Raw genomic sequence first — 11481 nt, forward strand, 5'->3', positions numbered from 1 at the left:
TTTGAGATGGAGTTTCACTCATTACCCAGGCTGGAGTGCAATGGCGCGATCTTAGCTCACCATAACCTCCGCCGCCTGGGTTCAGGCAATTCTCCTGCCTTGGCCTCCTGAGTAGCTGGGATTACAGGCACGCGCCACCATGCCCAGCTAATTTTTTGTATTTTTAGTAGAGATGGGGTTTCACCATGTTGACCAGGATGGTCTCGATCTCTTGACCTTGTGATCCACCCGCTTCGGCCTCCCAAAGTGCTGGGATTACAGGCGTGAGCCACCGCGCCTGGCCAGTGTAGTGCATATGAATACTTTGTGGCTGAATGACACTTTCACTGGGTTTTTGGTGTAAGGACAGAGGAGGAAGAAGTTAAATAGGGCTGCCTTTCTGACCACTGCCAAGTCTCAGTTGTTAAGTTAGGCAGGATTGATGGAGAGGGCTGTGTTTAAGAACTTTTTTTTTAAACTCTAAAGAGACCACAGATGATTATCTAGGAAGGATTCCCAGCCCTTACAGACCTTGTCCTTATCAGCTTGCTCTTTCATTTCACGAGTCAATCAGCAAATGTTGATTAAGCTCTTACTCTGTGCCAGGCGCCAGAGTATGAAGCAATTCAGTGACCTTGTTCTCAAGGAGCTTGCATTCCAAGCAGGTGTTACGGGGCATAAATACGTGCACAAGAAATTTCGGGAAGTGAGAAGGGCTGTTCAGAAGATAAAACTGGTAGAGAGGTCTGGCAGTGGTCAGAGAGGGCTTCTTAGAAAAAGTCACATTTGGGTTGAGTCCCGAGAGTTCATGAGAAGGAGGGAGCCCCTGAAGGTCTAGAGGGAGGGCATTCCAAAGAGAAAGACCAGCAAGGGGCCGACAGTGTGTGGCAGCACATTGCAGGAAAGCGGCGGAGTGCAGTGAGACAGGGTGGGGGTCTGGAGGAGGGGTAGACCATGCAGGGCCATGGTAAGGTGGTGGGATTTTATCCTAAGCAAAGCGGGAAACCACTGGAAGGCTATGTCTCAAGCAAAGTCATATTGTCAAAGCCCACTCTGGCTGAACTGAGGGAGTTTGGGGAAGAAGCTGTTGTATTCCAGGTGACAGACGATGGTGGCTTGGCTAGGGGCAGTCGCGGAGGTGTAAGAAGAGGCTGGATTTAAGATATATCCTGCAAAGGGAGCCAATGAGTCTTTCTGATGAATTGGATGCTCCCTCAAGGGTTGAGCTCAGTTGTCTGAGCAAATGAGTGAATGGTGGCATCATTTGGAGGAGAAAACTAGTATTTCTTATTTTTTTTTTGAGACAGAGTCTCACTCTGTCACCCAGGCTGGAGTGCAATGGCATGATCTCAGCTTACTTCAACCTCTGCTTCCTGTATTCAAGCAATTCTCCTGCCTCAGACTCCTACAGACGTGCACCACCACACCCGGCTAATTTTTGTATTATTAGTAGAGACAGGATTTCACCATGTTGGCCAGGCTGGTCTTGAACACCTGACCTCAGGCCATCTGCCTGCCTCAGCCTCCCAACGTGCTGGGATTACAGGTATGAGCCACTGCACCTGGCTGAAAAAACTAGTATTTCTTTAAGTTTGAGATGCCATTAACTATCCAGGAGGAATAATATTTCGGAAGTTTCGGAAGTTAGATGTGAGTTTAGAGCTCTTGGAAAAAGACAGGGTTTGGAGGTTTTTTTCTGTTTTTTTTTTCTTTAGCACTCAGAAAATGATTTGGTTCCAATGCAGGGTTTTTTTGTTTTGTTTTTGTTTTTTTTTTTGAGATGGAATCTTGCTCTGTCACCCAGGCTGGAGTGCGGTGGCATGATCTCGGCTCACTGTAACCTCCACCTCCCGGGTTCAAGTGATTCTTCTGCCTCAGCCTCCTGAGTAGCTGGGATTACAGGCGCATACCACCATGCCCAGTTAATTTTTGTATTTTTAGTAGAGACTGGGTTTCACCATGTTGGCCAGACTGGTCTCGAACTCCTGACCTCAGATGGTCTGCCCGCCGCAGCCTCCCAAAGTGCTGGGATTACAGGCATGGGCCACGGCGCACGGTGGGTTGGAGATTATTTTAATGTGATGGTCATCAGCACATAGAAAGTGTTGAAGCTAGAAGACTGAGAACAGAGAACACTTAGGAAGGAATAAAATAGAAGACTGAGCCCTGGGCATACTACCCTTTAGAGAACTGATGGAGGAGGAGGAGCCAGCAGAGGAGACCAGGAAAAATGTCAGCAGTGGAAGGAGGAGAAGCTAGCAGAATTGGTCACCATGTCAAATGCTGCTGGGAATTTGAGTAAGATGGAGAGAGAAGTGATCTGTAGCTCTGGGCTGGTACAGGTCACTGGTGACCCTGAGAAGGGTCTTTTAGAGTCAGCGTGGACATAGGAGCCCCATCAGAGTAGACAGAGGTATCTACTTATATACCAAGGACACCAAGAAATGTGTAACATCAATTGGCTCCGGGGAGGGAAAGCAGGTGTCTGGGAACAGAAGAGGAGATAAGCTTACTTTTCATCATGGATCCTTTTGTGCTGCTTTTCTGCCATGTTACAAGCACCTGCTCAAAATGCCACGGTGGGGCGAGGAAGGAATCGGCAGTAAAACAAAGGTGAAACCAAATTCAGACAACTCCTTGGAGATGTGCTGGGAAAAGGAAAAGAGAAACGGGTTGGTGTGGGGCCACGGAAAGGTTTCTTTTATTTATTCATTTTTTTGAGACACAGTGTCGCACTGTTGCCCAGGCTGTAGTGCAGTGGCGCAATCTTGGCTCACTGCAATCTCTACCTCCTGGGTTCAAGCAATTCTCCTGCTTCAGCCTGCCGAGTAGCTGGGACTACAGGCGTGCGCCACCATGCCCAGCTAATTTTTTGGGTATTTTTAGTACAGACGGGGTTTCACCATGTTGGCCAGGCCGGTCTCAATCTCCTGACCTTGTGATCTGCCCGCCTCAGCCTCCCAAAGTGCTGGGATTACAGGTGTGAGCCACCGCGCCCGGCTGGAAAGGTTTCTTAAAAGGATGTTTATACACGGATGAGAGTGGTCCCGTGGTCCCGCAGAGAAAGGGGGATGGACGGCGTGGGAAGGAAAGGTGATGACTGCAGAAGCGAGAGCCAGGTGTGGCTGACCTGAGATGGGAGTAAGGACAGACATTTCATCTCATGTGGCAGGAAGGAAGGTGGGGCTGTAGGTTTAGATACAGTGTGGTGGTGGAGTAGGTACGGGAGACACTGAGGTCATTAGTTAAGGGTGGCTATGTTAGGGCAGGGAGAAGGTATTGAAGTTTCAAGAACAGAATGGAGGCCTGGACTGGCTGCCACCCACTCTCCTGGTACAGACACAGTCTCGGCTGCTGCAGGATGCCTGGGTATCTGGGCCATCCATGGACAGCAGTGAGGGCCACAATGACAGGTTACAATAAGGAGCAGCGCAGTGAGCTGAGGCTTGGGAGTCCCTCTACCCTGCCTTCTTCACAGGCAGGTGTCTCTCAGTGACCCCTGCACAGCTCCAGTCCTGCTCACCTTCTCTCACCAGTAGTACATCTATGCTGTGAGGATGTCAAGGGGATGAGTGACGACGAGTCTGAGAGTGTCATTAACTGGCTTCACTGCACCTGCATCCAGCTCTGCTGACAACTAGCTTTCCAAAATACAAACGGACTGTCCTCGTATCACGCTCTCCTTTAGGACTGCCTCATTTGATGAGGTCCTGCTAAGTACTATCAGAAAATCCACCCTGGCCAGGTGCAGTAGCTCACGCCTGTCATCCCAGCACTTTGGAAAGCCAAGGTAGGAGGATCGCTCAAGCCTAGGAGTTTGAGATCAGCCTAGACAATGGGGCTTGAGATCCTGCAATCTATCAAAAAAAAAAAAAAAAGATTTTTTAAAAATTAGCTGGCCACTGATCTGTTCGTCTCTACAGACTTGGTTGAGCTTCATTCTACTGATTTTTCCAAGCGCTTCATTTTAGTTGACCCTCACGGTGGCAGCCCTTCTTGGGGTCCCTCAGGGCTGTCCCATGCTCTAAGCAGCCATGGCAATCCTTGGCTCCTTAATACCCCAAAACCAACAACAGCTCAATACCAATATCCCATTGTCCCCACTTCGTTATCACCAACCCAATGCCAGTATCCAAGGCCAACACCTAAATTTCACACATCCCCTTCTCCCACCACTAACAGCTCTCCCCACAGTGATCTGGTCTATTGCTACACCAGCTGCTCTTCTGAATTCCTGGTAGTCCCAACTCTGGCCCATTCTTTTATCTCCATGCTACCACTCCCTGTTGGCCCCTCACCACCAAGAAGCATCCAAGGAGCCAAAGGACCACAGCTGAAGGTCCTCTCAGCCAAAGAAGAATCAAGGCAGGCCTCCAAATGCAGAGGAACCCAACTAGAAGGGAAGTATTTCCACTTTTTCCTTCCCAGAGATGCTCCGCCTGCAACTATCACACTTCAGATTTATGACCCTAAATCTAAACTAGGCACTCAACACTGTCAAACAAACTTCAAACTACCCTAGGGAATCTACTTACCATTCCCTAGACTGATGATTGCATACATTCTTTCTTCTTCTTTAATTTGAAATTTTAAGGTCAGTTTATTAAGTTCAACAATGAAAGCTATCAGAAGAATATTCTCAGCTGGGCATGGTGGCTCATGCCTGTGATAACAGCACTTTGGGAAGCTGAGGTCAGAGGACTGCTTGAGCCCAGGAGTTTGAGATTAGCCTGGGCAACACAGAGATACCTTGTCTCTACAAAAAGTTTTAGATATTAACCAGATGTAGTGGTGTACACTTGTAGTCACAGCTACTTGGAAGGCTGGCATGAGCCCGGGAAGTGGAGGCTGCGATGAACTCTAATCGCATCACTGCACTCCAGACTGGGTGACAGAGAGAGAGATCCTGTCTCAAAAAAAAAAAAAAAAAAAAAAATCTTGAAAATTATTTCTTCTTGGAGAAAAAGAAAGGAAAATCAAAACCTTCTAAGCATAGCCATGATGCTGTGGGAGCTGAGACTCCCTGCAGATGGGGACAGTCCTCTGGTCAGTGGAGTCACTTTCTGGGTCAGCAGAATTGGAGTCTGAATCGTCTCGTCATCCCCCAGCCCCAGGTCATCCATTTCCTGGAACAGAGACTCAGTTATCTCCACATGGTTTCCAGCATCCTCCAAGAACTGGATATTGGATGTGTCAAGATTTGGATCTGTTTCAAGTAGCTGTTTCCCTCTTATTTTTTCCTGCTTGATCTTTTTCCATCCATTTCCTTTTAATTTCCAAGACTTCTGCATTAAACTTGGCCTTCCAATTTAAGAACTTCTCAATGATAACAGGAATATCATGGAATAATTGCCTTGCAGCTTATTTTGATTCTTTTTTTTTTTTTTTTTTTTTTTTTTGGGACGGAGTTTCGCTCTTGTTACCCAGGCTGGAGTGCAATGGCGCGATCTCGGCTCACTGCAACCTCCGCCTCCTGGGTTCAGGCAATTCTCCTGCCTCAGCCTCCTGAGTAGCTGGATTACAGGCATGCGCCACCATGCCCAGCTAATTTTTTTTTTTTGTATTTTTAGTAGAGACAGGGTTTCACCGTGTTGACCAGGCCGGTCTCGATCTCTTGACCTCGTGATCCACCCGCCTCGGCCTCCCAAAGTGCTGGGATTACAGGCTTGAGCCACCGCACCCGGCCCTTGATTCTTTTTTGTTTCTTTTCTTCTTCTCTTCTAGTTTTTATCTGATCTATTTCATTTAATTTTTCTTGCACGGCTGTCGCTAAAGATCATCACCATACCAATATTTTCTTTGGCTTGTGATGCTAAGAATTTTTAAATGTCCGAGACATTATCTTCTAGATTTTCTGAGAATACTTCATAAAGGCAAGTTTTATCTGGGTATTTCTCCCTGTCTGTCAACTTAAGGGTAGTCTGGACAGTTTCATCATTTTCTCCAGCCTCAGATGTCACAGTAATGGCGAAGCTGGGTGGATTTTTTTTCTTTCTTTCTTCTTCCTCCTCCTCCTCCTCCTCCTGTTCTCCTTCTCCTCCTTCTTCTCCTCTTTCTCCTCCTCCTTCTTCTTCCCTCCTCCTCCACTTTCTCCTCCTCCTCCTCTTTCTTCCCCTCCCCCTCCCCCCCCTTCTCCTCCACCTTCTCCTCCTCCTCTTCTTCCTCTTTCTTCCCCTCCCCCTCCCCCTCACTTCTCCTCCTCCTCCTCTTCTTCCTCCTCCTCCTCCTCCTCCTCCTCCTTTTCTTCCTCTTCCTTCTTCTTTGGAGACAAACTCTCACTCTGTTGTCCAGCCTGGAGTGCACTGGCACAATCACGGCTTACTGCAGCCTCCACTTCTTGGGTTCAAGCCATCCTCCCACCTCAGCCTCCTGAGTAGCTGAGACTACAGGTGCCCCGGTTTGGGCAGGCAGCAGCAGTGACACCAGGGAGCTCCCACCAATTCCATGGAGCGGGCAACCGATGCCCTCCACAGCACTATACCTAGCACATAGCAGGCCTTCAGCTGAGTGTAGGCTGGGTGTGGTGGCTCATGCCTGCAATGCCAGCACATTGGAAGGCCTGGGTGGGAGGGTCGCTTGAGCTCAGGAGTTCGAGACCAGCCTGGGCAACATGGCGAGACTTCGTCCCTAAAACTAAAATAAAAATTTTAAAAAAATGAGTATATTGAATGAACAAACAGTATCTTTGCTAACAAGGAGAGATGCCAAAAAGCCAGACACAATTTTTTGCAAAGAGCATATATTACTCTTATAATCAGAACAATCAGAAGAAAACAGATTTTTTTTTTGATGGAGTCTCATTCTGCTGCCCAGGCTTGAAGTCAGCGGCCGGATCTTGGCTCACTTCAGCTTCTGCCTCCTGGGTTTGAATGATCCTCCCACCTCAGCCTCTCAAGTAGCTGGGATTACAGGTGTGCACCACCACACTCAGCTAATTTTTGTATTTTTAGTAGAGATGGGGTTTCACCATATTGCCCAGGCTGGTCTCAAACTCCTGACCTCAGGTGATCCGCCCGCCTCAGCCTCCCGAAGTACTGCAATTACAGGCGTGAGCCACCACACCCAGACAAGAAAACAGATTACTATTATTTCTTTTTTTCTGAGACAAAGTCTTACTCTGTCACCCAGGCTGGAGTGCAGTACCGTGGTTGCAGCTCACTGCAACCTCTGCCTCCCCGGTTCAAGTAATTCTCCTGCCTCAGCCTCCCGAATAGCTGGGATTACAGGCACCAGCCACTGTGCCTGGCTAATTTTGGTATTTTTAGTAGAGGCAGGGTTTCGCCACGTTGGCCAGGCTGGTCTCAAACTCCTGACCTCAGGTGATCCACCTGCCTCAGCCTCCCAGAGTGCTGGGATTACAGGCGTGAGCCCAGCCAAGAAAACAGATTTGTAAAGTGGTGGTGGCCCTTGGAGTTCTGCCTCGGTCCTCTGTTTTCTCATTTAAATGGCCTCCCTGCAGTCAGCCCTTCATACCTCTTGTTCCACTGTTACGTGGCTGCTGTCAGCTCCCACAAAACTCATCTCCCCTGCTCCTCTTCAGGCCCAGGTAGCCAGCTGCCTGCAGGGCCTCTCCTCCTGAGAGCTGTTGCAAACACCTGCCATCTCCAGGCCTCTGCCCGGCCCTGCTCCGCTTCCTCTTCCCCACCCCACTGACCAGCCACCATCCTCCCTGTGCTCCAGCCAGCATCCTGGAGGCCTCCTGGACTCCCCTGGCCCATATCCAACCCACCACCGAGCCCTGGCCTTCCACCTCACACCATCCCTCCTCCCACCCCTGCTGCTGCTGCCACGCCCACCTGTGTTCCTCCCGTTTCTCCTATGTTGGCACCAGCTGCCCTGCCTCTTCCTGCCTCGGCCAACCCATCCTCCACACTTCAGCCAGAGTGACTGTCCTCCAGCGTAAACAGGGTCACCCAATATTTAAGAAGGGTCACTCCTTCTTAAATAGCTCTAGCCTCATATTCTGCAGGATAAAGTCCAAATTCCACAGCTTGGGCATTCAGGGTTCTCTGCCCACCTCTCTATTTTCCACTCTCCAGCTCCTCCCGTGCAGGCAGCACCTCCAGGCACTGTCTGCTCCGTTCTGTGACGTCTTCTCCAACCCATCCAAATGGAGGCGTGGTTCTCTCCTCCACATTGCTGTACCACTGTGCACCCCCTCCCCACCCCTGACTGTGTGCCCTCAAGGGCAGGGCCCTGTACAGCCTCAGCATCCACTGCTGGCCTGGCACTGAGCTAAGAGCTCGTTCCCTCAGAACCCACATAAGGTGCCCATGCCAGCCTTCCCAGTGGCTCTAAAAATGAGAGCATAGTGGGACCTAGGGGTTAGTCTTGGCCCTCGTGGAGAAAGATGGAGTCCTCCTGGTTCTCAGCTGTGTCCCATGGCCCAGCACATGGCCAGCAATGGTACGGCCTCAGTAAACACTCACTGAGGGGACAGAGGAGTGCAAGCAAGAATAAAATGAACTCTGGGGCTGGAAAGGGCCAGAGACGACCTGGCCAGCCCAAATCACCAACTTATGCCCCAGCATTTCACAAAGGAAGAATCGAAGTCCCTCAAGCGCAGGGACTTGCCCAAGGTGAAACAGTGGATTCCTTCCCTGCCAAAAGACCAAAACCCAGGTATCCTTCTTCCTGAGATTTCTTCCTCTCCAAAATCTACAAAGGCAAAAAAGGCTCCAAGGAGCAGGCAGGGGGCTTATGGCTCATCCCGTGCCTGAGCACACTTGGGCTAGCCTTAGTGTTGGTGTTCTCAGGCTTTCCTGCGTGTGCTCCCGTGTGGACCTGAGGAGGGAGGCACTATTATTTTTTTTTCATTATTTTTTAATTTTTTTTAAAAAACAGGGTTTCACCATGTTGGTCAGGCTGGTCTTGAACTCCCACCTCAGGTGATCCGCCCGCCTTGACCTCCAAAGTGCTTGGATTACAGGCGTGAGTCACCACGCCCCGCCAATTTTTTTTTTTTTTTTTTTTGAGATGAAGTTTGGCTCTTGTTGCCCAGGCTGGAGTGCAATGGCGTGATCTCAGCTCACTGCAACCTCCACCTCCAGGGTTCAAGCAATTCTCCTGCCCCAGCCTCCCCAGTAGCTGGGATTACAGGTACGCGCCACCATGCCAGGCTAATTTTTTGTATATTTAGTAGAAACTGGGTTTCACTGTGTTGGCCAAGCTGGTCTGGAGCTCCTGACCTCAGGTGAGAGGAGGCACTTTTATTACATCCATTTTACATCTGACAAATTGGAGGCTCACGCTGCTGAAGTTACATGGCAAGAAAGTACAGAGGCTGGGCATGGTGGCTCACATCTGTAATTACAACATTTTGAGAGACTGAGGTGGGAGAATCGCTTGAGCCCAGGAGTTTGAGACTAGCCTGGGCAACATAGTGAGATCCCATGTCTAAAAAAAAAAATTTAGCTCGGTGTGGTGGCATCTGCCTATAGTCCTAGCCGTAGGAGGCTGAGGCACAAGAATTGCCTGAGCCCGGGAGTGTGCCCCACTGCCCGCCAGCCTGGGTGACAGAGCAAGAGCCTGTCTCAAAAAAAAAAAAAATACAAATAAAAAATAAAGTGCTAGAGACATTTGAATTCTAGGCCAGGTGTGGTGGTTCACGCCTGTAATCCCAGCACTTTGGGAGGCCAAGGTGGGCAGATCATCTGAGGTCAAGAGTTCAAGACCAGCCTGGCCAACATGGTGTGACCCCATCTCTACTAAAAATACAAAAATTAGCTGGGTGTGGCGGTGCATGCCTGTAATCCCAGCTACTCAGAGGCTGAGGCAGGAGAACTGCTTGAATCTGGGAGGTGGAGGCTGCAGTGAGCCAAGAGAGATAGCACCTCTGCACTCCAGGGCAACAGAGCAAGACTCTGTCTCAAAAAAAAAAAAAAAAAAATTGAATCTGTTTGACATGACCTCAAGATTGGCATTCTCAGATCCCACGCTCTGGGGTGGGGCTGGTAAAGCAGTGCCTCCTACGTGAGGGAGAGGGAGAAGGCCTGATAGGGTGACGGCCCCTCTCGGACCTGGTTCAGCAATCAGGAAGCCTGAGAGGAAGGGGCCTCTCTTCCCAAACACCCTATGGCAACATGACACAGGCCCTTCACCCCTGCCTCTGCTAGTCTTAAAACTTGGGGTGCAGCTGGGCACGGTGGCTCACACCTGTAATCCCAGCACTTTGGGAGGCCAAGGTGGGCAGATTAGGAGGTCGGGAGTTCAAGACCAGCCTGGCCAGCATAGTGAAATCCTGTCTCTACTAAAAATACAAAAAAATTAGCCAGGTGTGGTGGTGGGTGCCTGTAATCCCAGCTACTAAGGAGGCTGAGGCAGAAGAATCACTTGAATCCAGGAGGTGGAGGTTGAGATCGTGCCATTGTACTCTACCCTGGGTGAAGAGCAAGACTCTGTCTAAACAAAACAAAACAAACGACAACAACAACAGCAAATTTGGGGTGCATTTCAAAGGGGATAAACCTGAAGGCGAGAGAAGGATTCAGGTGAGAGAAGGATCCAATGAGAGTCAGGTTACACCTAGAGATGTTCAAAGCTCTCGTCGTGGGGCATGGGGACTCTTCCCTCCATGCCCTGTAGGCCCCTCCAGTCCCGTCTCCACAAGCTAAAGGTGCCCATCTCTGTCCCCAAACCAGCAGCCGCTGTTGGTTTTCACCTGGATAAAGTCCAGATCCCTTAATTTGGTATTCGAGTTACCCATCTTTGACTCTGTCTGGCCTCATTCTCTCACCAAGCAAGCTCTTTGCATCATCAAGTTAGGCCACTCACTGTTCCCTAAACGTGCTTGCTGCTTTCCTGCCTCCGGGGCTTTGCCCTTGCAATTCCCTGACCCTGGAATGCTTTTCATTCCCATCTTCTCCTATTAAAATCTTACCATCCTGGCTCGGCGGGGCAGCTCACACCTGCAATCTCAACACTTTGGGAGGCTGAGGCTGGCGGATTACCTGAGGTCAGGAGTTTGAGACCAGCCCAGCCAACATGGCGAAAACCTGTCTCTACTAAAAATACAAAAATTGGCCAGGTATGGCAATGACTCAGGAGGCTGAGGCAGAAGAATTGCTTGACCCCAGGAGGTGGAGGTTGTAGTGAGCTGAGATCGCACCACTGCACTCCAGTCTGGCCAACAGAGCGAGACACTGTCTCAAAAAATTTAAAAAAAAGAAAAGAAAGAAATCTTACCATTCTTTTAAGCCAGTGGACCTTCCTCTTCCCTAGGTTTTTTTTTCCCCTGGGTTTTTTTTAAATCCCAGAGCACTTCACTTTGTACAGACCTTGTTCGGACCTTAACTTGCTGACCTGTGTGTGGATTATCTGCATCTGCATGCTTCTCCTGGATATCACATGAGGGCAGCAGCAGCATCCTGTAAGGCCGGCTGCCTCCCCGGAGGCCGGACACACGCACCTCCGCACTCAGCACCTAACTCTGCGCCCGGCACCAGGCTCTGCACTCGGCACCTAGCTCTGCGCCCGGCACCAGGCTCTGCACTCGGCACCTAG

General features: G+C 49.9%; 1 pseudogene; it reads right to left on the bottom strand.

The window, feature by feature from the left end:
* Nucleotides 1-4965: 4965 nt before the first annotated feature.
* On the bottom strand, nt 4966-10684 carry LOC108296746 (annotated as a pseudogene).
* Nucleotides 10685-11481: the final 797 nt, after the last annotated feature.

Source organism: Cebus imitator, unplaced genomic scaffold (assembly GCF_001604975.1).
Source record: "Cebus imitator isolate Cc_AM_T3 unplaced genomic scaffold, Cebus_imitator-1.0 Scaffold737, whole genome shotgun sequence".
Classification (NCBI taxonomy): domain Eukaryota; kingdom Metazoa; phylum Chordata; class Mammalia; order Primates; family Cebidae; genus Cebus; species Cebus imitator.